The 25,918-nt window shown below is 37.1% G+C and overlaps 1 protein-coding gene and 2 long non-coding RNA genes across 21 annotated transcripts in view; 2 read left to right on the top strand and 1 right to left on the bottom strand.

Moving 5' to 3' along the window:
* Nucleotides 1–20,037, bottom strand: part of conu (Rho GTPase-activating protein conundrum) — a 307,155-nt gene extending 287,118 nt beyond the window's left edge. For 4 of the 19 annotated variants that reach the window (XM_070999142.1, XM_070999139.1, XM_070999141.1 and 1 more), the window contains exons 1-2: nucleotides 19,895–20,036; nucleotides 13,828–13,945 (exon numbers count right to left, since the gene is read on the bottom strand). The gene's annotated coding sequence lies outside the window, so the exon portion shown is untranslated. Of the gene's footprint in view, nucleotides 1–13,631; nucleotides 13,752–13,827; nucleotides 13,946–19,392; nucleotides 19,533–19,694; nucleotides 19,836–19,894 lie in introns of those variants that run through there. The other 15 variants (XM_070999136.1, XM_070999137.1, XM_070999138.1 and 12 more) reach the window with 9 other exon arrangements.
* On the top strand, nucleotides 14,712–24,760 carry LOC136117628 (uncharacterized). Its single transcript, XR_010655156.2, has 2 exons — nucleotides 14,712–14,955; nucleotides 24,179–24,760. It is a non-coding gene; the product is annotated as an uncharacterized lncRNA (long non-coding RNA).
* LOC118879561 (uncharacterized) lies at nucleotides 20,037–21,011 on the top strand. The gene is made up of 2 exons (XR_005015927.3): nucleotides 20,037–20,312; nucleotides 20,371–21,011. It is a non-coding gene; the product is annotated as an uncharacterized lncRNA (long non-coding RNA).
* Nucleotides 24,761–25,918: the final 1,158 nt, after the last annotated feature.

Below are 25,918 nucleotides of genomic sequence, written 5' to 3'. Positions count from 1 at the left end.
TTTTTTTAATTTTTAATTTTTCACTTAAATACAAAAAATGCTCTTCATTTCCTCTTCTAATTTTCTTTTTTTGTGTTTTTCTTGTTATGATAAAAATATTAAAATAAAAATTAAAAGCAAACAAAATGGCGCCAGGGAGCAAAAAAAAACCAAAATAATAATCTTGCAAAAAAAATACATTTTTGTCTTTAAATACAAAAAATAAAAGCTCCTTGCAGAATACAAAATATAAGGTAAAATGAAATAAGACCAAGAAGCGGACCCTTTAGGCAATCGATAAATTTTAATTGACAGCAAATCGAGTTCACAATGTTCTCCTAAAACTTGATTCAGATGCTCGGCAAGCCTACAATCAATCTCAAGACTATGGCACATTGCCGTCTTGGGACAACTGTTACAAGACGCTTAGCCGAGACGACGACTTCCTGGATTGCAGCCCGCCATGCTCCTTGGCGGAGTGGCTGTCGAAAAAGCGCCATGAGAAATCATATGAGAAACGCCATGGCAACTTACGGAAGGCTTTCGTGGCAGCCCAGAACAGCTGTCCAAAGTGCAAATCAACGGATCACAACATCGGTAAATGTCCCACATTTGCTGCGCTTAGCGTCAATGAACGGATCAACTTTGCAAAACAATTGTCATTGTGCAAGGGGCACATGGCGGGCAAGTGCAGCTCCAAATTCCGGGTCCCGGAAGCGTCTGGAGCGCCATTTTTTGCTGAAGGAAATGTACTGCCAGTTCATGAGCGAATATATCTCGCTTAATCACATGCAGATTAATGTTGATATTTCCCAGCCACACTACTTAATCCCCCCTTTATCAGAAGTAACGCAGAAGTGACTTCGAGAAGTGTCGCCGAAGTGGCACATTTCTTCCCGACGGGAGTCACTTCCGCGATTCGTATGCAATATCGCGGACGATCGTTTACATCTTCTAGAAGTCAGTTAATAGTGCCTTCCGCGATAGAAAATACTTGCATGGTAGTAGGAGGTCGACTTACTAGAGCACCAATACCAATTGAAGCAAGGGATATCTTTCTTCTTGCTCCTCCCATGAATTTACCTAGAAGTTTGTCAATCATCTGCGTAGGACCATGTTGGTTGCATGTTACATGTTGCACGCGGGAGCCAAAGCGCTCGTCGGACTACTTCGTCTGCACGTCTGGGTTGCAAATACTAAAAAACTGGCATCGTCTTTAGTAAGACACTGGTACCATTACAAGCCCAGACTGGCTAACCAAATAATGGGTTCGCTTTCTTTTGACCGACTTTAGACCGTCCTATTGCACACGCAGCAAGGTGACATATACTCGTAAGACGTACTTGGCTATTGGCTACTTGGCAGTACACATAGAGGTTCTCTCAGACATTTCGATCGAAATTGACTTCTGCAATGGCGAACCTGGTTGCTCTCAAACATGAGGACAAAAGCCCGCCCGGCATTGGCTAACTGGACGCATCATCAACTCGATCGTTGGCGAATACAACAGGGTTCGTGTGGTCGATATTCAAACGCTTAAAGAAGTTATACGACGACTAATCTGCATGATAGCACCTTTACCAATTCAATATGATGCTTGTACACCTTTCAACGGAAGGAGAATGTTTTGACCTTACATTATATTCGTATTGAATCATTTATATTGTATGAAACATTTCTTTAATCAAATCTAGTCCTTAGCCATGTACTTTAACAACATTCTTGAAAACATTACCTATTCGCAACATGTATCTTTAATTTTGCAGAATGTGGAGAGACCTTAACCTTTCCGATCAATAAACGACTTGAAATCGAACTGGCAAACTGAATGCACGCGTTTGGTTTAACCGTAGATTTGCTAGGGAACGTACCATATCTACTCCTATATGTTGTCAAGTTTGAAATAAGTCTGGCAGCCAATCGAATGTGAGTAAATATAATTGTATAGATGTTTATACTCGTTTTTTGAAGACATTTGGCAGTATTAAAAATGTTATACTCTCGAAGAAGATTTTCTTGTTTACTTGCCACCACTACTTGAAATTGCAAGAGAGTCGAAAACGTGTAATCGTAAATGTCATTAGAAAGCAACTGAAACCAAAAATGGCTCCAGGAGGGGACTTAATAACCCCAAAAATGATAATTGAATTTATAAAACGGTGCCCAAGATTTTATATGCAAACTTCTTAACGGGATCATAGCTTGGGTACTTTTCAAAAAATGGAAAGGAAGGCTTGAAGGCCTTATGCAAAATTATGGATAACATTACTACCAGAAAACACTCATAAGTTACTTGAGTCGTAACTCTACCACAGCAGCATCCAACCAGTATACCATTGAAGCTGGAGTTCCACAAGACAGTGCATAAAGCCCTACTCTGTTTATCCTGTACACAGCAGATATTCCTACAAGCGAAAGTCTAATTACGTCTACATTTGCTGACTACACCGCAATCTTGAGCCGCTCGAGATATATATTGTTGAACGTTGATGCACTAAGAGCAGTGTAAACAAGTGGCCCAACGAACACCAAGCACGTGGTTGTTACGCGCGGGTCCCATTTTTCATCTTTTTCGGGCGATTTCGGTTCGCGAGAAAGGTACATAGAGCAAATAAAGACTGGACAAAACAAAGAGAAACTAATACTGAAGCAAATGAGTTAAGATTTTAGTTTTCTATACACGTATAGAAGTTTAGGAAAAAATTAGATGACTTTATAAAAAAATTTGATGTGCATCAAGTACATAAAGTTAGTCTAATACCCCTTTCCATAAAGTCCATCCGTTTTAAACGGTTCCGGGGTACATCCACCATCTACCATTCGATAACAGCTGATCTGAAGACCTGTGGACCTCAAACCAAACCTGTTGCTTCTGTGCCTCCCATTTTCAAACTCCGATTCCGACAGAGCACATCCATCATCTCCAATCCGATAACAGCTGGTCTTGCTTATCTAACCAAACCTGTTGCTTCTGGGCCTTCCATTTTTGATCGTTCCCTGTCATTATTGTTTTCGTTTTCGTAATGAAAATTTCAATTTCCACTGTCAAGAAGAAGAGCTCATAAAAGAGTACGTCAAATTTGGATGGGGAACTAAATGGGAAGTTTTCGAAACGGTGAAAAGGATGGGAGATGGTGGATGTATCTCTGTTTGAAGACGCTATAACAGGAACATTAAAGGTTAGGTGGCTTACCAAATCTAGGGATCATTAATAAGATTATGCACGAAAATAGTACCAAGCATTATTCTACGATTTACACTTGATTTTATACTTGAGATTATGTGGGAGTCAAATTTAAGTTTTGGATCCAGGAGAACACCTAAATCGTTTACTGAATATAGTAGGTCCAGAGACATTTCCTATAGAGAACAGCGTTGAGGTAACCCATAACGTTCCATTTAAAATAGTTTAAATTCAAAAGGTTGTACAGAAACCATTACTCGGATCCATTATTGTCTGACTGCAAGCAGAAACCAGACTTTTTATTATTAAATGAAAAAAAAATGAAACAGCAAAGGGACTAAATGACTACCCTGACGTGCTCCAGATATCACGTAGATAATCTTGAAAACAGCGTTTATTATTCGGAAACCCGAGCTGATCTATTATGAAAAAAAAGAAAAGAGTGTTTTACAGAGCCAAGGGCATTACTAAAAGCTGTACATATAACGTCTGTCTGCACTTTTTTGTTAAATCCATCTAGTACAAAAGATGTCAATTCGAGCAGGTTTGTGGTGGTCGATCTACGCTTAACAAAACCATGTTGACACGGCGATATTAAAGAGGAGCACAAATGTTGCAACTGAGAGGTAATAATGCGTTCAAATGTTTTAGGAATTGCAGACAATTTGGAGATTCCTCTATAGTTCTGAACATTAACCTTCGCACCCTTTTTGTGGAGTGGAATAATAAAAGAATCTTTCCAGATAGTAGGAAAAACAGATGATGAGATAGACAAATTAAAAAGTTTAAGAATGGGTTTACAAATAGTTCGGGCACAAAACTTAAGAACACACCCAGGGAGTCCACCTGGCCCCGCAGAATAGGTTGGCGTTATAGTTTCTAAATCACTTAAGAGAGAACTCTCGGTGATTACAGGAGAAAAAATACAATTTGCCCTGTTTAAGTGATTAGGGTAGCTAGAATTAGACCAAGAAACAGAACTATAAGTAGATTGGAAGAATTCAATGCAATTTCGGGATCCGAAGATGCCTCAATAGAGTTTAATCGTACGGATGATGGCAATGCTGAAGACTTTCGCTTAGCATTGACAAAGTTATAAAATTGCCTCGGATCCTTTGAAAACTCAAATTTACTTCGGTTTAAATACATCGCATAGCAATGACTGTTGAAAACATTAAAACTAAGATGAGCCACCACACACTTTTTGTACTTTTTATAAGTGTTTGTTTTAAGGTTTCTAAGTCTTTGCAGCGCATTGGTTAGCCAAGGAGGCCTGTTTTCCATTGAAGAAAGACTATCAGAAACGCATTCATTAAAAAAGAGTTTAGAACACTATACAATACACTTCTCCAATTATATTGGGAAATCATGTAGCTTAGTTTCTTATAGTCACATTTACGAAAGCATCTTGTTTAAGTTTGAAAAAGTAAAGGAGAGAGGGTATCAAGGCAGGTTAGTTCCAATGTGGGATGATATCTGTCTTCTGGAACAACAAGTGGGTCAATTCTAGATACCAAGACTTCAGAGGGATCTAAAACAAATACAAGATCTAATTGTCTGCTTAATGCTAACAGACCATGAACAAAGTCATGAATAGATAAAGTAAGGTATGGAGACAAGTTAGTCAGTGGAAGGGGAGCAAGAAATATCAGGGAGATTAAAATCACCTTATACAATCAGCAGACAAATGGTGCTCATAAATTTTTAAGTCGGATTTAGGTGGAATACAAAACAAAATAAAGATTGCAAAGAAACTTTAACACTAACATTTTTAATGTCGTTAGAGTTAATAAAGTATACTCTCTCCGATGTTAGACTGGTGGTCTGAGTCGGATATATCCGGTTTCAACCAAGTTTCAGTGGGGCCAGAATGTTTTCATTAAAGGCAGAGGAGTTAAAATAAAGCTTAGGTAGCTTCATATTAAGTCCCCTTAAATTTCGGTAGGACAAAAATAAACTGGTCAGTTTTTTGACGCAGATACGTGGAAAGCCTATTATTAGACCAATTCATCATTAAGCCAAAAACTTTTAGAATTTAGTACATTAAATACTTCCGGAGGAGCAGATATTTTAAATGAAGATATCCTACGAACATATGGAAATTTAAACTCCTCCACTGTGATGTTTTGAGATGGGAATTCCTGGTGTAAAATTCCAAAACATTTGCAGATGTGGGTTAAACGAGAGGAAAATAATTGCTTCCTATATGGAACAACCGAGAGTCTCTTTAATTTCCCACTAGCAATCTGAACATCGTTTGTCTGATTATTGGAACCAGGGACTCCTACAGAGAGACTCCTGGAGGTGTCAATTTGACACTGGGATCAAAAATAAAAATGTAGACACACAAAAACATAAAAGTATAAGAGCGCGTAAGGACTGCAAAAGCGAGAGAGCACAGGAGTGAAACTATGGACTGAGCGTGGCGACAACAGCTTAAATGAAAAGAAACGGAGGAGCTATGGGAAACAACAACAAAAGCTATTGAAACGCTGTTGTGCTGCTGGGTACAGAGAGTTAAAACAACAAATGCACAGGTTTAATTAGAACTTAGTTTTGTTAAAATTCCTACTTTTACATATACAATTATCCAAAAAAAACCGATTTTAAACACAAACACAGGTGTTCTGTTAGGCCATCGATATGCCCAACTAGAGCAACAGCTCAACTAACAGATTATTTGGTAATAGTTGCGAAGTGGCTATCAGACTGGCGAACCAAAATTAACACACATAACGGTTACTTTTAACAGACAGTTGTGCCCCCCTCTAGCTTTGAAAAGTACGCAGATCCCCCAAGACAACAATATAACATATCTCGGCGTCCACCTCGACAGACGTCTAACCTGGAGGAAAGACATTGAATGCAATAAAGTACATCTCAAACTTAGAGCTAACAGCCAACGCTGGATTATAAATTCTCGATCACCCCTGTGTCTGGAACTCCAGGTTCTAGCCTAGCTTTGGGGCAACGCAAGCAACAGCAACATTAATAATATTCACCACTCACAATAAAAAATATTGCGAGCAATCACTGGGGCACAATGGTATGTTCGGAACGAAAACATCTACAGGCATTTTGGCATACCGCCGGATAAAGATGAAATACCAAAGCAGAAAGCAGCTTACCATGAGAAACTTACACTGCACCCAAATAATCTCTCAAGGAAACTTACACGGGTCTCTAACAGAACCCGTCTACATCGAAACGATAAATAATTATCAAGGCCATTTAGTCTTAAGGCAGTATACATGGCTGCTGGATAGATAGATTTGATTATTTTAAGATCTGATTCACTTATTGTAAGTCTCATTAAATAACAAATTCAATAAATAAAGCAAATAAACATCTAAAAGGAGCGCAAGGGAGATAGAGATATGCAAGCAGCAAAGCGACTTTTTCCAAGATTGCAGGGCGCCACCTAGCAGCGATTACCTTATTTGGTCAAAGCTTCATAATGAATAATCTCATTTGAACAATTTGTAGATAAGTATATACATATTGTCAAACGAAGCAGAATCTAATTTCCAATTTTACAATTTTAAAAATGTTGGCGCCTTACAGATTTTAACGTTATTGGAAATAGAGTGGGCGCTACAATCTTTTTTTAGGTCATTCGGTAGGTATTGACTCAATACTATTGAGGAATCAAATACATTTCAGTATTTTTGAGTAAGCATAAAAACTTTGGGCGCACTCGATTTGTACGTCCTGTGGGTGTTAGAGTCGGCACTTTGCTGGAACAAACTTGCGCTGTACAGGAATATTTAGAATGTGCAGCTTTAATCCGAACTTTGTAGTTTTTATAGTTTCCGAGATCTTACTACATAAAAGAACCAGTGGAAGCACTCCCATAAAAAAAAGAAGACGAATTTTACGAGTCACGGCTCAAAGACGTGTGGAAATTCGCACTTCAAGTACACTTAACACCACTAAAGAATCAAGAACTTATTTCTAGCAAAACACCTGCACCTTCTAACCAACGACCGGCAACATCATTGTGGCTTCGCGAAGCAGAAGCCTGGACACCAAGTAAATTTAATTTAACCATTCTTAAAAGCAGAATTTCACTTTCACGAAAATGTTGTGTCGTTTCCTTGATATAAAGTTTTTGGTTTTCGACGACTTTTTGTTAGGTTGTATACTACACCGAAAAAAAAAATCCGCATGGTAAATTTGTGTTTTTTAGACACATATCATTTTTACCATTAAATAATGTCAAATTGATACCAATAAATGTCAAGTTGTCGATTTCTCTCTTTTCCGAAATTCTTTGTCATCGAAAAATAGAGGATATAGAAATATGGCGACATCAGTCACGTGAGTGGAAGCGAAAAAGATATATTCGAAATTCGAATTGGCCTACTTCGATCATGTTGTTTCGCTTGCACTTACATACGTTTTAGTGGATTTTTTGACACTTGAGTTTTAATAATAAGAAGAAAAAAATAAAATCGTGTGTGATTTTCTTATTGGCTTTTTTATATAACTGCCGTACGACACAAAAGCACGTGCAACTATATATGTACATACATACGTATGCGTAAGCGTGTCAGCGTGAAAACAAAATTAATAAGTATGTACATCAAACATAAACATAATTGCATTTAAGCAAAAACATATTTTAAAATGCGCTTAAATTTATGTATGAACATGCCTGTTAATTATTTTTTCTACGCCGCCCTGCACAGTCGCTTCTCATGTACATACATACATATGTATGTATGTATATACAGACGCACGTGATATTCACTGCTTCTCATAAAATTTGGCATATTATTTATTCACAAATTATTTGTTATTACTCAATTAATCACGGTTTTAAATTTTAGCGAGCTCTTTCAAGCTTATGTGGTGGATGATGAACTGGAATCTTTTAAGATTGTATAAAAACTATAATTATAAGTTAATCACAATTAAGAAATTTTAGATAACAAGTATACATACATAAGTACGAAAAAAAGACCCAATGTAAATACCTAAAATAATGTGTAAATAAGAATTACAGTAAATATTTTGTACAAACTGTAAATAGGTAATAAAACGTATAATAAAAATATTTTGGTATATTGTTATACCCGTTACTCGTAGAGTAAAAGGGTATACTAGATTCGTCGGAAAGTATGTAACAGGTAGAAGGAAGCGTTTCCGACTCCATAAAGTATATATATTCTTGATCAGGATCACTAGCCGAGTCGATCTGTCCGGATGAACGCTGAGATCTCGGAAACTATGGGAGCTAGGCTATTGAGATTTGGCGTGCAGATTCCTGAGCTTCTTACGCAGCGCAAGTTTGTTTCAGTAGAGTGCCACGCCCACTCTAACGCCCACAAACCGCCCAAAACTGTGGCTCCTGTGTGCTAGAATAAAAATTTTAACTGAAATGTAATGTTCTCATCAATACCTATCGATTGACCAAAAAAAAAGTTTGCCACGCCCACCCTAACTTCAAAAAATCGTAAATATGAACGTGGATATCTCGGAAACTATCAAAGATAGAGAATTGGGTTTTCAGATTCAGATTCCGTAGCCTTATACGCAGCGCAAGTTTGTTACGCGAATATGCCACGCCTACTCTAACGCCCACAAACCGCGAAAACCTGTGACGCCCATAATTTTTATGCTAGATAACAAATTTTAACTGAAATATTGGTCTCGTCAATACCTATCGATTGGTCCAAAAAAAATTTGCCACGCCCACTCTAACGCCCATAACGCTTAAATCTGTATACCGCCGGTAGGTGGCGCATTTTAATCTCGCTTTGCTACTTGCATATCTCTATTTAGCTGAGTAACGGGTATCTGATAGTCGAGGTACTCGACTATAGCGTTCTGCCTTGTTTTTTATTTAAATTTGTCTTTCAGATTATATCAAATTAACAATAATATCAATTTGGTATTTTTAATATCCAATCTACAACAATGTACATTTGAAATTATAATATCAAATGATTTTTAAAAAATTGATACCGCTTAATATAGAAATGATATTACCGAAATATCGTTTTTAGGGGCCGTCCATAAACCACGTGGACAGTTTTGTGGGGAGGGGGGGGGTTCGTCAAAAGTCCACGATTTTCCACGAGGGGGGGAGGGGGGGTCGAGGTAAATGTCCACGTGGACATAGTAAAAATTTAATTGTAACCTTTATGTTATTTATTCCACTTTTAAATTTACTATTAAACTTCTATTTATTTACCATTTTTAATAATCTCTATAGATATCATTTTTAAAAAGAAAAAAAATTTTTCAATGAAAAAGTCCACGTGGACAAAATGGGGGGGGGGCGGGTTAGTTAAAAATCCTCGATTGTCCACGAGGGGGGAGGGGGGGTCAAGAAATGCTTAAAATTTGTCCACGTGGTTTATGGACGGCCCCTTACCATTTCGAACATATCAAATTGATATGTGCCGTATCAAGGCGGAATTGATACTGGATTTCATCAAATTGACCATCATATCATATCAATTTTTTTTTTCTGTGTAGGCCACACAAAAAAAACTGTGTCCAACCAAAAACACTAGAATATTAAGATACAAAACGCCAAAAGCTTGCTTTTCATACGAGTTTTTTGTGCTGTTTCTAGTGCTAGCTCCAGGCTCTCTTGAAATTTTGTTAAAAAGACAGAAAGAGAGAGCGTTCTACAGCCTATATATTGGGTTGCCCAAAAAGTAATTGCGGATTTTTCATATAGTCGGCGTTTATAATTTTTTTAACTGCTTGTGACTCTGTAATTGCATTCTTTCTTTTGTCAGTTATTAGCTGTCACTATTAGCTTGCTTTAGAAAAAAAGTGCGCGTAATTTTGTTTACATTTGTTTGATTGGCGCCCTTTTTAATATGGAGTCCACAAAAGAGCATTTTCGTCATATTTTACTTTATTATTTCCGTAAAGGAAAAAGCGCAGAGAGAGTTGCTAAAAAGTTACGTGATGTGTATGGTGATAAAGCCTTAAAAGAAAGACAGTGTCAAAATTGGTTTCGCAAATTCCGTTCTGGAGATTTTTCACTTAAAGATGAGCCACGTTCAGGTCGGCCAAATGAAGTTGATGATGACCAAATCAAAGCATTAATCGAATTGGATCGTCATGTAACTGAGCGTGAGATAGGAGAGAAGTTAAATATACCAAAATCAACCGTTCATTATCACATACAAAGTCTTGGACTGGTGAAAAAGCTTGATATTTGGGTACCACATGAATTGAAAGAAATTCATTTAACAAACCGAATCAACGTTTGTGATATGAATCTTAAACGCAATGAATTCGATCCATTTTTAAAGTGAATCATAATTGGAGATGAAAAATGGATTGTTTACAATAACGTTAATCGAAAACGATCATGGTCCAAGCATGGTGAACCAGCTCAAAACACTTCAAAGGCTGATATCCACCAAAAAAAGGTTATGCTGTCTGTTTGGTGGGATTGGAAGGGTGTGGTATATTTTGAGCTGCTTCCAAGGAACCAAACGATTACTTCGGATGTTTACTGTCAACAACTGGACAAATTGAATGCAGCCATCAACGAGAAACGGCCAGAATTGATCAATCGTAAAGGTGTCATTTTCCATCATGACAACGCCAGACCACACAAATCTTTGATGACCCGGCAAAAACTGGGACAGCTTGGCTGGGAAGTTTGCATCCACCATATAGCCCTGACCATGCACCATCAGACTACCATTTATTTCGATCTTTGCAGAACTCCTTAAATGGTAAAACTTTCGGCAATGATGAGGATATAAAATCGCACTTGGTTCAGTTTTTTGCAGATAAAGGCCAGAAGTTCTGTGAGCGTGGAATACAAATTTGCCGGGAAGATGGCAAAAGGTTATCGAACAAAATGGAAATTATATATTTGATTAAAGTTCATTCTAAGTTTGAATAAAAATGCATTTACTTTCTTTTAAAAAATCCGCAATTACTTTTTGGGCAACCCAATAATAAGGCGGTGTAGTAAAATAGTAACATCAAGGCGAATAGAGTTTAGAGAGTGAAAAATTGGAGAGAGAAGCTGGAGGATGACAGTTTGGAAAGTTGGAAAATAAAAAAATATAGAATATGAGTTTGGAGCGCGAAAAGTTGGAGAGTGAGTGGAGACTTCGAGGGCAAAGCGAGGGTGATGTGTGCAAAAGAAAATAACGGAACGCACCGGATTTTGGATTCTGCCGTACACTTTAGACCAGGAGAAGAAGTGCCACATCTCAGCAGCGGAACGGCTCCCCGGCGTGCCACATGCCACAGGATAATCTGCAGGACAGCGCCAAGACGTGGGATTCCAGTTGGAAGCCGTACGCAAAAGGCAAATGGCTAAAACGGGAACCACGTAATTTGGACCTGGAGATGAGTGTACCAGCGGGCCGTGCGCAAAAGCGAAATACGCGGTTTTCGGAGGCCCTATATAAGGCTGCAGAGCGCCGGCAGTCAACCACGAGGAGTCAATCCATCAAGATCAGTCAGTCTATTAAAGTCAAAGAATCAGTCAACCAGCATCAAGTGAACAAAAAGTCAAGACGTCGGAAGCAGCACCGTGGGAAGCCTACAAGGAGCAAGATCGCTATGTCGAGACGTTCGGAATATGGACATCAGCGAGCGAGCAGCGGCGAGCGAAACCAAGACCGTAGCTCGGAGTCAGCGAGGCGAGCGATCATCGAATCAACTCTTCGACGAGCAACATCAGCATCTACAGGAGTCAGCTCATGGCGACACCGAGACCAATAGAGCCACCAGTCCGCTGTAATAAGCCCACCGAAATAAACCCACTGAAAGCCTTTGAATTCTATGCTTCCACAATGATCTACGAGGCAGTCCCGTCGGAAAAAGACACAACCTGCTGAGCTAGCAAATTAATTCGTTACAATATACATACACATATACAATTTGGTTAAACATCCTGTTTAATCATAGAAGATCTTTTAACAGATACCCTCCCCTCATAATTTGTAAAGGGTGTAAATACATAAATCCGTTTCTTAGCTTAGAAATGATTTCAGATCAAAAAACGTTTTCTTGAACAAGTACCCACGCATACGCACTTGCATATTCGTTGTGCATTCTATTTCTACATTTGTACGTTCTGAACTTTGTGTGAGCGGACAGAGCGAAATTTTCGTCGCCACCAGAAACAGCCAAAGAAAGTTATATTTGCCTTAAGAGAGTTAAAGAGTTATATTTGCCTTATAAAATAGCGCGTAGTCTTTTCACCAATTTTAATGTTAAATGACCTTTCTATTGGCGAGGCACCTAGAGGATAGTGCAACTCCTTTTTATCTTATTAACTTTGTTATTAAAAACTTTAACGGGTATATTGCTAATAATATTTGGCATGCATATTGATATATAAAACAAAATTCCATTTATTTTTTCTAAAATCGTCTAAAAAGTAGGCGCTAGGCAGGTTTTAGAGTTATGGGCGTTGGAGTGCTGAAATAAATTTGCGCTGCGCATGTTGGCTGGACATGTTGGCTACTTTTTGACGGATCTAGTATAACCTTTTACTCTACGAGTAACGGGTGTAACAATATTTTGGAAATGCTAGATAAATTTGTAAAGGATTAATTTTTTAAAAAGAATTTTTTTTAGGAAATCATTTTGGTGTGCAGAGGCTATTAATCAACCACACATAATCAAACACTAATATCCATAGATTCTAAAACTATGAGTCCACGAGCACATGCTTTGTTAAAAGTGAATGTAAACAAGTTTGAAAGTTTTTTTTAATGTTTTAGTAACTAAAAATTTAAGAAAAAAAAATTTTCTTTGCATTCTAAAAAACTATTGTAGGCAAGCATCACGTACATCACAGTAGGGGGCAATACACGTAATGAAGATGCGCACCGGCAGAATGTGCGAAGCCGAAAACTATATATGTGATGAGCTAAACAGCTAAACACATTAATCAAAAGGTATAGTAAAACCAAAAAAAAAACAGTGCGGATTTATGTTCCAGTTTGTTAGCCTAGTTGTAGCTAGCTATAAATAAGCATCAAATGACACTTTATAATTGAGTTCCGTTGAAGAGTTTGTATTGCATCAAAGGATGGAAAAATTTTGTTCTACGACCTTAAAACAACTCTAGTTTGGCAGGAAATTGCTAGAAATACACAGATTTTGAGGACTGTGCTACTTAGCATTAAAAAGGAAAGTGAAAAGGTAAATTACAATACATTGACAAAATTATCTTAGTAAAGAATATTTGATGTGATTACAAAAAGTTACGTTTCAAACACACTTTTTAAATGTTTTAGGTTTTTCTTAACTCTTAACATAATATAACAAATTGTATGATAATTGTATGAAATTTTTAAGGGAGGTACGCTTTTTTACTCGTGACAGCTCATAAGAACTATATGCGAAGTCAGTAATGATTTCACGCATGACTTATACGCATTTGGAGTATGGGAGATAATCTTGTGACAAGTCACGCATGAAATCACTCAAAAAATGCAATATGTGTCCGATAAGATGTCACCTTTGAAAGAAGAGAACACTTCCTTCATCGTATCACCTCCGGCATGGGTGAATTCATGTATGACTGCTTAAAAGTCAGTAATTTCATAGCCCAAAAATTTGTTTGTATCCTTTTTATAAACTAAAATATACAAATTTATATTAAATTTAAATGTACTTGTTGTTGCTATATGTTGGTTTTAAATTGTGTTACTTACGTTATCAATTGGTGTACAGTTATTGTTAAAAAACCTTGTTTTTTGGTTTGTTAAATGTTTTTAGCATTGTGCATCGCCTTTCTCAAACATCTGTACCTAAAATCTTCGGCCAATGTTCCTGAAAAAATATAGCGGCATGTTTAAAAAAAAGTGTTTATATAAAAAAAAAGTGTATAAATGCCTTTGCGGGATCATTCATTGGCAGAAAACATTTGAGCATGCAATTTTCGGCTAACTGAATTTTTTTAGGTTAGGCAATGAAACACTTTTAAAATCGACGCACTTTAAAGTTAGATCCATGCACAATATCTTAAAGTTAAGGTAGCTCTTACCTGTCTTTATTATAATAAACAGATACCACTTTTTATCGAGAAACTAATTTATATCGCTACGCACCAATTGAATTGCCTGGTTCCCTCACTCAAAACTCAAAAAGAACACAGCAAGTCTTCTTCTCACCCCTTTACTTGATTTTTTTTGTTTTATTTCCGCTGTTGGTGCGTGCCAATGCTCCTACTCGTATACCCTTTTTACATTATAAGTTAATTCAAATAACTTGATTTTACTGTGAGGAATATATATATATCTAATAACATATATACATATAATAATATATATATATATATTAATATATATATATATATATTAAATATTATATATATATATTAATATATAGTAATAATAAATATATAAAAATAATATACATAAATTATATATATATTACAAATCAATATTAATTGCTTTATTTCGAAATACAATATCGCTCCTAAACATGTCAATGCACCACAACAATTTTTCCGGAAAAATGTTGGCCACCATTTTGAACAAAACAGATATACGCAAAATAACGGACCGGCCGAAATTTGTCTGTCCGATCGCCGAGTGCAGGCAGCTTGGAAGACAAAGATAGAGAGGAAAATCTACGAATATCTGCCTTCGTTCCTGCCCGCCCGTTCGCCAGTCTTCTACGCCGCGTCTAGAAGGAATTCTACGTTTCAGTTTACTTTAAAAAATATTTCATGCTTATTTACGAGTACGAAAGTCCACGTAGTCACAAATACATAAGCACTTAAAATTGAAAATCTGCCATGACAGTTAAATCAAAACACTTCGTACACCGATCAAAAGGTATTTCTATTTTCTTTAAATCTCGCTGGTAAGACTTTTTAGAAGTTAATTGGTTTGGGAGAAATCCCATGGAAATTAAAATAAAGGTAAAGATGGGACCTATGGAGACTTGTGGAACGAACTGCATTTATTATACCCGTAACTCGTAGAGTAAAGGGACCATATAATGTATACATAATATTGATAAGGATAGCCGATTCGTTCTAGCCATGTCCATCTCTCCGTCCGTATGAGCGCTGAGATCTCGGAAACTATAAAAGCTAGAATGTTGGGATTAAGTATACTGGGAATCTTAGGCAGCGCAAGTTTATTTCAGCGGAGTGCGAAGTCTACTTCAACGCCCATAATGCTAAAGTCGGTATAGCGCCCACATTTATGAAATTGATTTTATTGATCTATACCTCCATACATTCCAATAATTTAAAAAGTTATGAGCACATGAAAAAGCCTAATTTTAACAAAAGCGGCGCATATTAAATTACCTTTTCAGCGAAATATGTGTAGCATTATTCAGCAATTTCTATTTCGTAGAACAAACTTCATAATGAAATCAGAAAGTCGGAAAGTCTCTAAGAGCTAAATAATATTCACCAAGGCCCAAGCAAGGCATAAGACATCGGATAGGACATCGGATTTTTAGAAAATTATGTGTAATTCTATTGAAATTTTCAGGAAAAATACAATTTTTACCATCCTCAACAGTTTTGCACTTTCGAAAATTTTTGTTTGCTTTTATTGTTAATATTCTTTTTATAAATAAGTACAGCTGCGTCAACAAAAATAGCACCAACGTGTGGGCAATTCTTCTTTGTGCTTTAAAATGGTCATTTTTTTCAATAATTTTATTCTGTTTGTAAGGGTAATTAGTTACATATCTATTAACTAAAATAAAATGCGGATGGTTTTTAAAAATTCGATACATTTGTCAAAAAAGTAGCAAAGTTGTGCGGCAACAAAAATAGCACCAACTAAAGAAAAGGCTTAAAAAACTTAAAAATAACGCGATTTTAAAATTTATTTTTATATAAATGTATGATTTTGTAAGGTAAAAAATATTGTTCTAAACCTTGGGCTGCAACAACAACAACAACAACGACCGATCTTGACGTCACTAGACACCAGAATCTTTCCTTGGCAAAATTGTCTTTCAAAATAGCTCAACCTTTAGAGGGTATAGGGCTGTCACCATTAGATTGCAAAGAGTTTGCGGGAATTTACCCTGCAGTAGGATAACCACGTCATCCGCGTAGGCTGCCACTTTAGTGCTTTTTTCTTCGGTTTTGCATTAAAAACATAGTTTTTTAACATTTCTGCAAAGATTTTCGATGTTTTTTAGTTCTGAGGCTTGAAAGGTCCCCATTATACCATTTAGCTTAAGGGTTTTGATACTTTAGACGACTCTCTATCAGACTTTTTTTGGCTTATAATCATGGTAAAGCTTCCAAAATAAATTAATTTTGTATTGCGAATAAAATTGCATCATAATTTCTGAGCTATCAAAGTGAACATGTTGATCCTGTATGGGTTTACATTATGATATGGTACCATTATTATAGTACGAGAATATGCCCATACCATGATACTTGCTTCACCATTATTATTCTTTGCAAATGTGAATTGGGGACTCAATTTTGGATATGTAGGTTTTTAATATTATTACTTATGTGAATTTTAGGTCTTTTTAATCTAAGCATAAGCATTTTTCAGCCGCCAGACCATAAAAGAGTTTTCCTATTATTGTGGGCCTTATTTAAGACTCGTCCTTCAAATTCACCCATGCTCTGCAGTCTAGGGAGATTTTTTGGACATGAAGCGCATAATTTTTGTTTATGTACATTATATCTCACTTTTTTTTCGCACTGCGTGCTATTCTTTTGAGTTCTTGTTTTAGGTAACTACTAATCATTATTTTAAAGAATTTGACGATTTATATTAACTTATCTTTTGCATTGCCTTTATGAATTGCTTTTTTTTAGCTTTTTGAATGTCCTTCTATTTTTATCATTACAGTGCGCTTAATGACCCATTGGGAGCACCATTTTATTCATTATTTTGCCAATTCAATTAGTAGAACTTGTTCTTAATACAACAAAACGAAAAACAGCCATAAAATCTGACCAAATGAAGTTTAAAGCCGAAAGCCGTTAATAGTGCTATTTTTGTTGCCGCATAATTTTGGTACTTTTTTGATAAATGTATCGAAGTTTTAAAAACCGTCCGCATTGTGGGCGTAGCCACTTTTATTTTAGTTAAAAGCAATGTAACCCTACTTGCCCTTACAAACAGAATAAAAACTTTGCAAAAAATTACCATTTTGTAACACAAAGAAGAATTGCCTACACAAAAAATATAGCGATGATAAAATGCGCCGGCGAGCGCATTTAAAAACACATTACATTTACTTTGTTAAACAATAAATATATGCTAAAAACAGGCGTCTCAGAATAAATGTTTTAAAGAAAAAAGTAAAAAATAAGGGCGAGTCATGGGTTAACAATTTAAGTTCGGACCATCCAAACATATTTGCAACTTGAAGAATCAATAAGGTTATGACCTTGCTTTAAAATACGTAATGATTTCCACAAAACATTTTAGACCATTTCCTTCTAAACATTACCGATTTGTAATACCGAATCGTTGTATTTTCCTCAACTTTTCGAACAATTCACAAAAGTAAATTCAATTTGAACGCTAGCATGTGGAATGTTTTTAGCGGCAAATGAGTATTTCATTGCTATTAGCAAATTGATCAAGGATGCGATTTTTATTCAGGCAGCGTAGTGAAAATTGAACAGCCACTGGAGACACCGCGAGAATTTTCACAAGTTTAATGCGGTAGGACCAATTTTAAGTACAGTGACGAACATAGGTGTTAGCACACTTAGTATCTTGACCTTTAAGTGCGCTTTTCTACCTTTATAAATGTGTTGTAAAATGCAACAAAATTATTTTGGATGATGGGAATATTTAACAATCAAATTAATTTTGTTTCAATAAATTATCTCTTAAAACTACATTTTTCAAATTAAAAACCAAAAAATAGGCAGAATTAACTGCAAAAAAGTCTTGGCACACTTGTGTTTTTTATAACTATATCGATAAAACTGAACCGATTTGGTTTTTTTTTTCTTGCCAAAACCGCTTTGTCTCTATATCTTAAGTGGTATGATGCTAAATTAGTAGCATAAAATCGATTTAGTACCTTTAATTACACCAAAAATGGTTACATAAAAAAATAAAAAAATAAATACCTTTATCTCTGCGAAAAATAATATTTTACTTTCAGGATCAGGATCAGTTGTATACTAACATTTGTGAATGGGTGCCCTGAAGCCGATTTTATCGTTGGGAGCCTCTTATGACGTTCTAAAGGACTCTAACCAAGCAAAAATGCATGGCTCATAGGACGATACAAAGTTTTGAGTGGCCAGGGAGGTGAAAGGATCACATAATAAGATTATGACAACCCTCACAACTACTCAGCACTGATCTAAGTTAAGGATAAGAAGGTCTTTGGCAAGGATATTTACCCAGTAGCCTTCCGAAAGGTTATGTCAAGTGCTCAGTACAAGTTTTTTGCAACTAGAAAAAAACAATTGATTTGTTAGTTTAAATTACCGAACCCCTTTACGGAACCACTTGAAATTATTATTATGTCTAATGAGATGATAAAAAGGACTCAGAAGCCATTTGGGATATTTAGATACCGTTGTTGTATCCATAAATGATTATATACTTGACCTTTATAGTCAGTTGGTTTGTACACTGACCCCGATTCTGAAAGTAAAATATTATTTTTCGCAGAGATAGAGGTATTTTTTTTTTTTTTATATTTATAACCATTTTTGGTGTTATTTAAGGTACTTTTTTATTTTATTTTATTTTTATTTTATGCTACATATATATTATTATACTATTTAAGATATAGAGCCAAAGCAGATTCGGCAAAAAAAACAACCAAAGCGGTTAAGTTTTATCGAAATAGTTATTAAAAACACAAAGGTGCCAAGACTTTTGTGCAGCTAAATCTGCCTATTTTTTGTTTTTTTAATTTTAAAAATTTAGTTTTAAAAGAGAATTTATTGAAACTAAATTAATTTGAATATTCCCCTTATCCAAAATAATTTTTTTGAATTTTATAACACATTTATAAAGGTAGAAAAGCGCACTTGAAGTTCAAGATGCTAAGTGTGCCAACACATAAGTTCGTCACTGTATGTTTAGTGTACATACAGTCAAAGGTACATATAAACTGGCTCTACTTAAGCACATACATACATATTTACGTCTGCGTGCATCTACAAGTAATATTAATTTGTTTATCGCAGTTAGATTAATATTTTTATAAATAGCGGTAAAATAACGTATGTATACGTTTTAATTTGAGCTAAAATAAAACAAGGGAATTTAATTAAACACAATTAAAAATGTACATACATATGTATGTTTGTGTATACAAATCAACAACTATCCGCAACAAAATCAAAACAACAACTGTTTAAGCAAATGCCAACTCCATTTCTTCGCTGGCATCACCTGTACGCACAATCATGTGCATGTAACTCATATATGAGCATGGACGTGTGCATACACATAAAATAGATGTATTTGTGTACATATATATGTATAAATGTATACCACCAAAATGCTTTACACTGAAGACTGTTAAGACAAATCACTAAAAAAAATTCATTTTTAGCAGACATTTCAAGGGTTGGAAGATTCAAATTTTCACTTACAGAAGTGCAGTGAATATGTGAAAGTTATTTGATAAATAACGTTAAAATAACATATGTACGTATATATATTTGAAATAAAACAAAACAAAAACAATTAAAAATGTGCCTTTTTATATGTATACAAAGCATCAACTATCCGCAACAAAATCCAAAATCAACTGTTTAAGCAAATGCCAACTCCATTTCTTCGCTGGTATTACCTGCTTGTAAAATTATATGTACGTATGTATTTAAGTCATGTATGTATGCATACAAATAAATTGGTGTATATGTTTACGTGTGTATGTACCACCAGAATGCTTATATACTGAAGATTTATTAAGACTACAATTGATATAAAGAGATTTACTTTCAATGTTTTGGCGGACATATTAAGTGTTGGAAGAATATCAGGTTTTCATATACTTCAACCTTACAAAACTTTCAAAGTCATTTTAGTCATCATTCATTTTTGGCCTCAATTCTTCACGCGCCTGCCTAATTCATTCCAATCTTAACATTTTGTTCAAACTCATGGGTTTTACAAAAAGCTCTTTGGGCAAGTTCGGCGAAAACTTAAACATTTTCTTCTTATTTCATCGGAGGATATAGTGCGGAGATAAAAGATTGTGTTACAATGTATGACTTTTAATGGCACTACATGTAAAGATTAATAAACAAACTTTGTATTTTCCAGGGTACGTATGTACATTGTACAATGTACGAGAAGCAATAAAACAAATAATAGTTATTATACGAATATTTTTAAAAACAAAATGTATACCTCCGACTCTTTAACTTTACCAACTTTTTTAATACCATCAAAAAGTTGAAGAGCGTTTTATTACTAATATTATGTGTATTTACTGACGGAAATCGGCTCTTCAGAATTCGAGATATGTAAATAATAAAGCAGGCCCAAGGAAAAGCAAAAACCATATTGGGTGACGAGCTTTCTAGTTTTTATAGTTTCTAAAATCTCAGCGTTCATACGGACGGACGGACAGACGGATACGGCTAGATCGACTGGGCTAGTGATCCTGATCAAGAATATATCGAGCCCTATTTGCGAAAACAACGTAAGCGCCAGAAACCTAATTTTACAGGAGTGTTTTTTTTTAATTTATTTCGCGTCCACTAAAATAGGCGTTTGTCGCTTAAGCCTAGTACTCAGATCGGCTAAGAGTTTCACCAGTCGAAAAATCTTATTCTTTGTAGAGTGACCGAAGTTTTTAAAGTTCACCCGCGATGCATGTGGCATGGTCTTACAGTCAATTTAAAAAAGAAGATTCTGCTGGTGCACAAAGAAGTTAAAATAAAAATAAATGAAATGTTCAACGAATGTTTTTATTTATGTAAATTAGAGTTAGTTTAAGGCTTCCTTCTCGTCCCACGGATGCTTCGCTATCTTTCCCGCGCCATCTGCAGCCCAGTTCCGAGTCCCAATAGGCTGGCCAATAATGGCTGGTGATGGCTCCTCCAGCTGTCCCTTAGCGGGCGACCATATATTTTTCTCCCGCTTTAGCTGTCAAGTAGCTGGTGGAGGTGGAGTCCTCAATGGAGAGCTCGTCGGAGATCGAACGATGCCCCATGTTCCTTCCCACTGGAATTCTTTAGTTCATCTCCTCCAGCGCTATAACTATTCTTCGGATTTGCCCCGTTGTGGTATTGCTTCCTGTCGGTCAAGTCACACAACAATGGGCAACAGCTTGGATTAGGCTTCCTTTTTCATCTGTACTGACCTCCTTTAGCCGTTTTTCTTCCATTATTAATTTTTAAAATCCTCACCGTTTCTGCACGAACACCGCCAAAGATTAAATTTATTATTCTTTGGGCCGCGGCTAACGGCGTTCATCGAAAATTCACTCGCGAAATCTGGTATTTTTTCTAGTGTTTCCTTAGCTCATCTGAGTACCGCGCTGAAAAACAGACCCGACGAAAACCTTTAGCCGCGTATTTGCCTCTCGCTCACTCCTATGGTTAGCTAGCGGTTTTCGTCGATCTGAGTACTAGGCTTTAAGCCTCACATCGACGAAAGCCATGTGCTAACCATAGGGCTGAGCGAGAGGCAAATACGCGGCTAACGCTTTTCGTCGGGTCTGTTTTTCAGCGCGGTACTCAGATGAGCTAAGGACATACCAGAAAAGATACCATTTTTAGCGAGTGAATTTCGATGAACGCCGTTAGCCGCAGCCCAAAGAACAAAGCCTAGTACTCAGATCGGCTAAGAGTTTTACTAGTCGAAAAATCTTATTCTTTGTAGTGTGACATAATCTTACTGTCAAGCAGCTGGGCTTGTTGCCCAAACGGCAAATAAATGAAATGTTCAACGAATGTTTTTATTTATGTAAATTAGAAGTTTAAGACTTCCTTCTCGTTCCAAGGCCATCGCCATCTTTTCTGCGCCAGCTGCGAGTCCCAATAGGCTGGCCAATAATGGCTGGTGATGGCTCCTCCAGCTGTTCCTTAGCGGGCGACCTTATTTTCTTCGCCCTTTAGAAGCCGGCGCGTCCTCCATCTCCGCTTTAGCTGTCAAGTAGCTGGTGGAGGTGGAGTCCTCAAAGGAAAGCTCGTCGGAGATCAAGCGATGTCCCCTGTTCCTTCCCACTGGGATTCTCTAGTGGATCTCCTTTAGCGCTTCAACTATTCTGTAGATTTGCCCCATTGTTGAATTGCTTCCTGTCGGTCAAGTCCCACAATAATGGGAAACAGCTTGGATTAGGCGTCCTTTTTCATCTGCACTGACCTCCTTTAGCCGTTTTTGGTAAATATCTTCCATATTTAATTTTTAAAATTCCCCACCGCTTCTGCACGAACACCGACAAAGATTAAATTTCTTATTCTTTGGGCTGCGGCTAACGGCGTTCATCGAAAATTCACTGGCGATATCTGGTATTTTTTCTGGTATTTCCTTAGCTCATCTGAGTACCGCGCTGAAAAACAGACCCGACGAAAAGCTTTAGCCGCCTGTTTGCCTCTCGCTCACTCCTATGGTTAGCTCGCGGTTTTCGTCGATGTGAGTACTAGGCTTAAGAAACTTAATCTTTGGCGGTGTTTGTGCAAAACTGGTGTGGAATTTATAAATTCAAAATGGAAGGAAAGCCCCAAAAACGCCAACAGAATGTCTGTGCAGATGAAAAAGTACGCTTAATCCAAGCTGTTGCCCATTATTGTGGGATTTCGCTTACAAGAAGCAATACCACAACAGGTCAAATCCGCAGAATAGTTGAATTGCTGGAGGAGATGAGATCCACTAGAGAATCGCAGTGGGAAGGAACATGCCGAGTGGGACTACGCTCGATCTCCGACCAGCTCTCCATTGACGAACCACTGGACTTCACCTCCACCAGCAGACTCTTCTTTTTTAAATTGCTCCTGTTTATTTGTTTTCCGTTTGTCAACAAACCGAGCTGCTTGACAGTAAGACCATGCTACATGCATTGCGGGTGAACTTTGAAAACTTCGGTTACATTACAAAGAATAATATTTTTTCACTAGTGAAACTCTTCGCCGACCTGAGTACGAGGCTTTAAGTTATAATTGACAGGCCGATATCTCAGTTAATAAATGCAATTAGTATTTGATGTTTTGAGAGGAAATGCGGTTGGTAATTGGTAAAATGGCGCTTACGTTATTTTCGCAAATGGGGCTCGATATATACTTCATAGGGTCGGAAACGCTTCCCTCTTCCTGTTACATACATTCCAAATTAAATAAATAAAAAAAAACAAGGAAGAACGCTATAGTCGAGTACCTCGACTATCAGATACCCGTTACTCAGCTATATGGAGATATGCAAGCAGCAAAGCGAGATTAAAATGCGCCACCTACCGGCGGTATACAGATTTAAGCGTTATGGGCGTTAGAGTGGGCGTGACAAATTTTTTTTTGGATCAATCGATAGGTATCGACGAGACCAATACATTTCAGTTAAAATTTTTTATCTAGCATGAAAATTGTGGTCGTCACAGGTTTTCGCGGTTTGTGGGCGTTAAAGTGGGCGTGGCAAACTTCTTTTTTGGGTCAATCGATAGGTATTGATGAGAACAATACATTAAAATAAATACAATATAATAATTACAATAAAATTTTTATTCTAGCATCAAAACTGTATGAGCCACAGTTTTGGGCGGTTTGTGGGCGTTAGAGTGGGCGTGGCACTGTGCTAAAACAAACTTGCGCTGCGTAAGAAGCTCAGGAATCTGCACGCCAAATCTCAATAGACTAGCTCCCACAGTTTCCGAGATCTCAGCGTTCATCCGGACGGACAGACAGACGGACAGACGGACATGGCTAGATCGACTCGGCTAGTGATCCTGATCAAGAATATATATACTTTGTGGGGTCGGAAACGCTTCCTTCTGCCTGTGAATCTAGTATACCCTTTTACTCTACGAGTAACGGGTATAAATACCACAACGCCTGGTAACGAATCACCTACACCCTTAAATGATAATGAAACTACTGAAACTAATTTTAATTAATTTTTTGATGGCTTTATGCAGGTGTGTCAAAAGAATAAAAATGGAAGGAAAAATGCAAAATCCACGCCGGCAGGCAATCTTTCTTATTCAATCTGTGGAGGATCGTCCAGAAATTTGGGACTTAAGGCAACTACCAGGACCACAACATGGCAAAGCAGCAGAAAATTGGAAGGGGTGGAGAAGATCCAATGGAGAAGCCCGTTGGAAAGGAGCATGGCGGGTGGGATTTTGCTTCCAACTAGATTTCCTGCTGGAGGTGCTCTTGCAAAAAAGTAATATCCTCTTCCCACCGAGATCTAACCACCACCTACCATCTGTTGAATGGATGGGTCCAAAGGGTTTTACGGTTGGGGGAATTTTCCAGTTCCCCATTCAAATCTGACGGACTTGGAGCTCTGAATTCAAATTCACTACTACGACAGAAAACATTTGAAAATGGAAGGCGCAGAAATATTTACGAAATATCGAAAATATTGGTAAACCTATTTAAGCAAATTAACACTCACCTTTTACACCATTTTCGGTATATGTACACTTAAATGTTACTACTAATTTATTCCTTATATGTTTTTTGCTTAAATAGATTATATCGATTACAGCTAATTATCTATTGTCGAATTTAACAACGTTTAAAACAGACGTTTTACAACACTGCCTAAGGGAATAACATGAACACCCTTTCATTGGTCAATACTGAAATTCAAAATGCAGGCGCAATTCTGTTACCGGCCCAACAAAGCAAAGCTAGTATAAAACAAGGAAGAACGCTATAGTCGGGTACCTTGACTATCAGATACTCGTTACTCAGCTAAAGGGACCAAACAGCAAAGCGAGATTGTAATGCGTCACCTACCCGCTATCTCAATATATGGTTATGTGGGCGGCAGACAGATTTATGGGATTTATGGGCGTTAGATTAGGCGTGGCAAACTTTTTTTCTGGTATTGACGAGACTAGTACATTTCAGATAACATATTTTATCTAGCATGAAAATTGTGGGCGCCACGGGTGTAGGCGGTTTGTGGGCGTTAGAGTGGGCGTGGCAAACTTTTTTTTAGATCAATCGATAGGTATTGACGAGACTAACACATTTAAGGTAACTTTTTTCTAGCATGAAAATTGTGGGCGCCACAGGCTTAGGCGGTTTGTGGGCGTTAGAGCGGGCGTGGCAAACTTTTTTTTTAACAATCGATAGGTATTGACGAAACTAATACATTTCAATTAAAATTTGTTTTCTAGCATACAAATTGTGGGCGCCACAGGACTGGGCGGCTTGTGGGCGTTAGAGTAGGCGTGCCATATTCGCGTGACAAACTTGCGCTGCGTACAAGGCTACGGAATCTAAATCAAAAATCCCAATTCTCTATCCTTGATAGTTTCCGAGATATCCGCGATCATATTTGCAATTTTTTTAAGTTTGTGGACGGTTTGTGGGCGTTGCAAATTTTTTTTGGGTCAATCGATAGGTATTGATGAGAACAATACATTTCAGTTAAAAATATTATTCTAGCATCCAAACTGTAAGAGCCACAGTTTTGGGCGGCTTGTGGGCGTTAGAGTGAACTTGACAACCTTTTTTTTGGGTCAATCGATAGGTATTGAGGAGACCAATACATTTCATTTTATTCTAGCATCAAAAATGTAGGAGCCACAGTTTCGGGCGGTTTGTGGGCGTTAGAGTGGGCGTGGCACTATACTGAAACAAACTTGCGCTGCGTAAGAAGCTCAGGAATCTGCACGCCAAATCTCAGTAGCCTAGCT

This window comes from Drosophila suzukii, unplaced genomic scaffold (genome assembly GCF_043229965.1).
Source record: "Drosophila suzukii unplaced genomic scaffold, CBGP_Dsuzu_IsoJpt1.0 scf_4, whole genome shotgun sequence".
In the NCBI taxonomy this organism is placed as follows: Eukaryota; Metazoa; Arthropoda; class Insecta; order Diptera; family Drosophilidae; genus Drosophila; species Drosophila suzukii.
The sequence above is the reverse complement of the archived record's forward strand: the minus strand, read 5'-3'. Positions and strand labels throughout refer to the sequence as shown.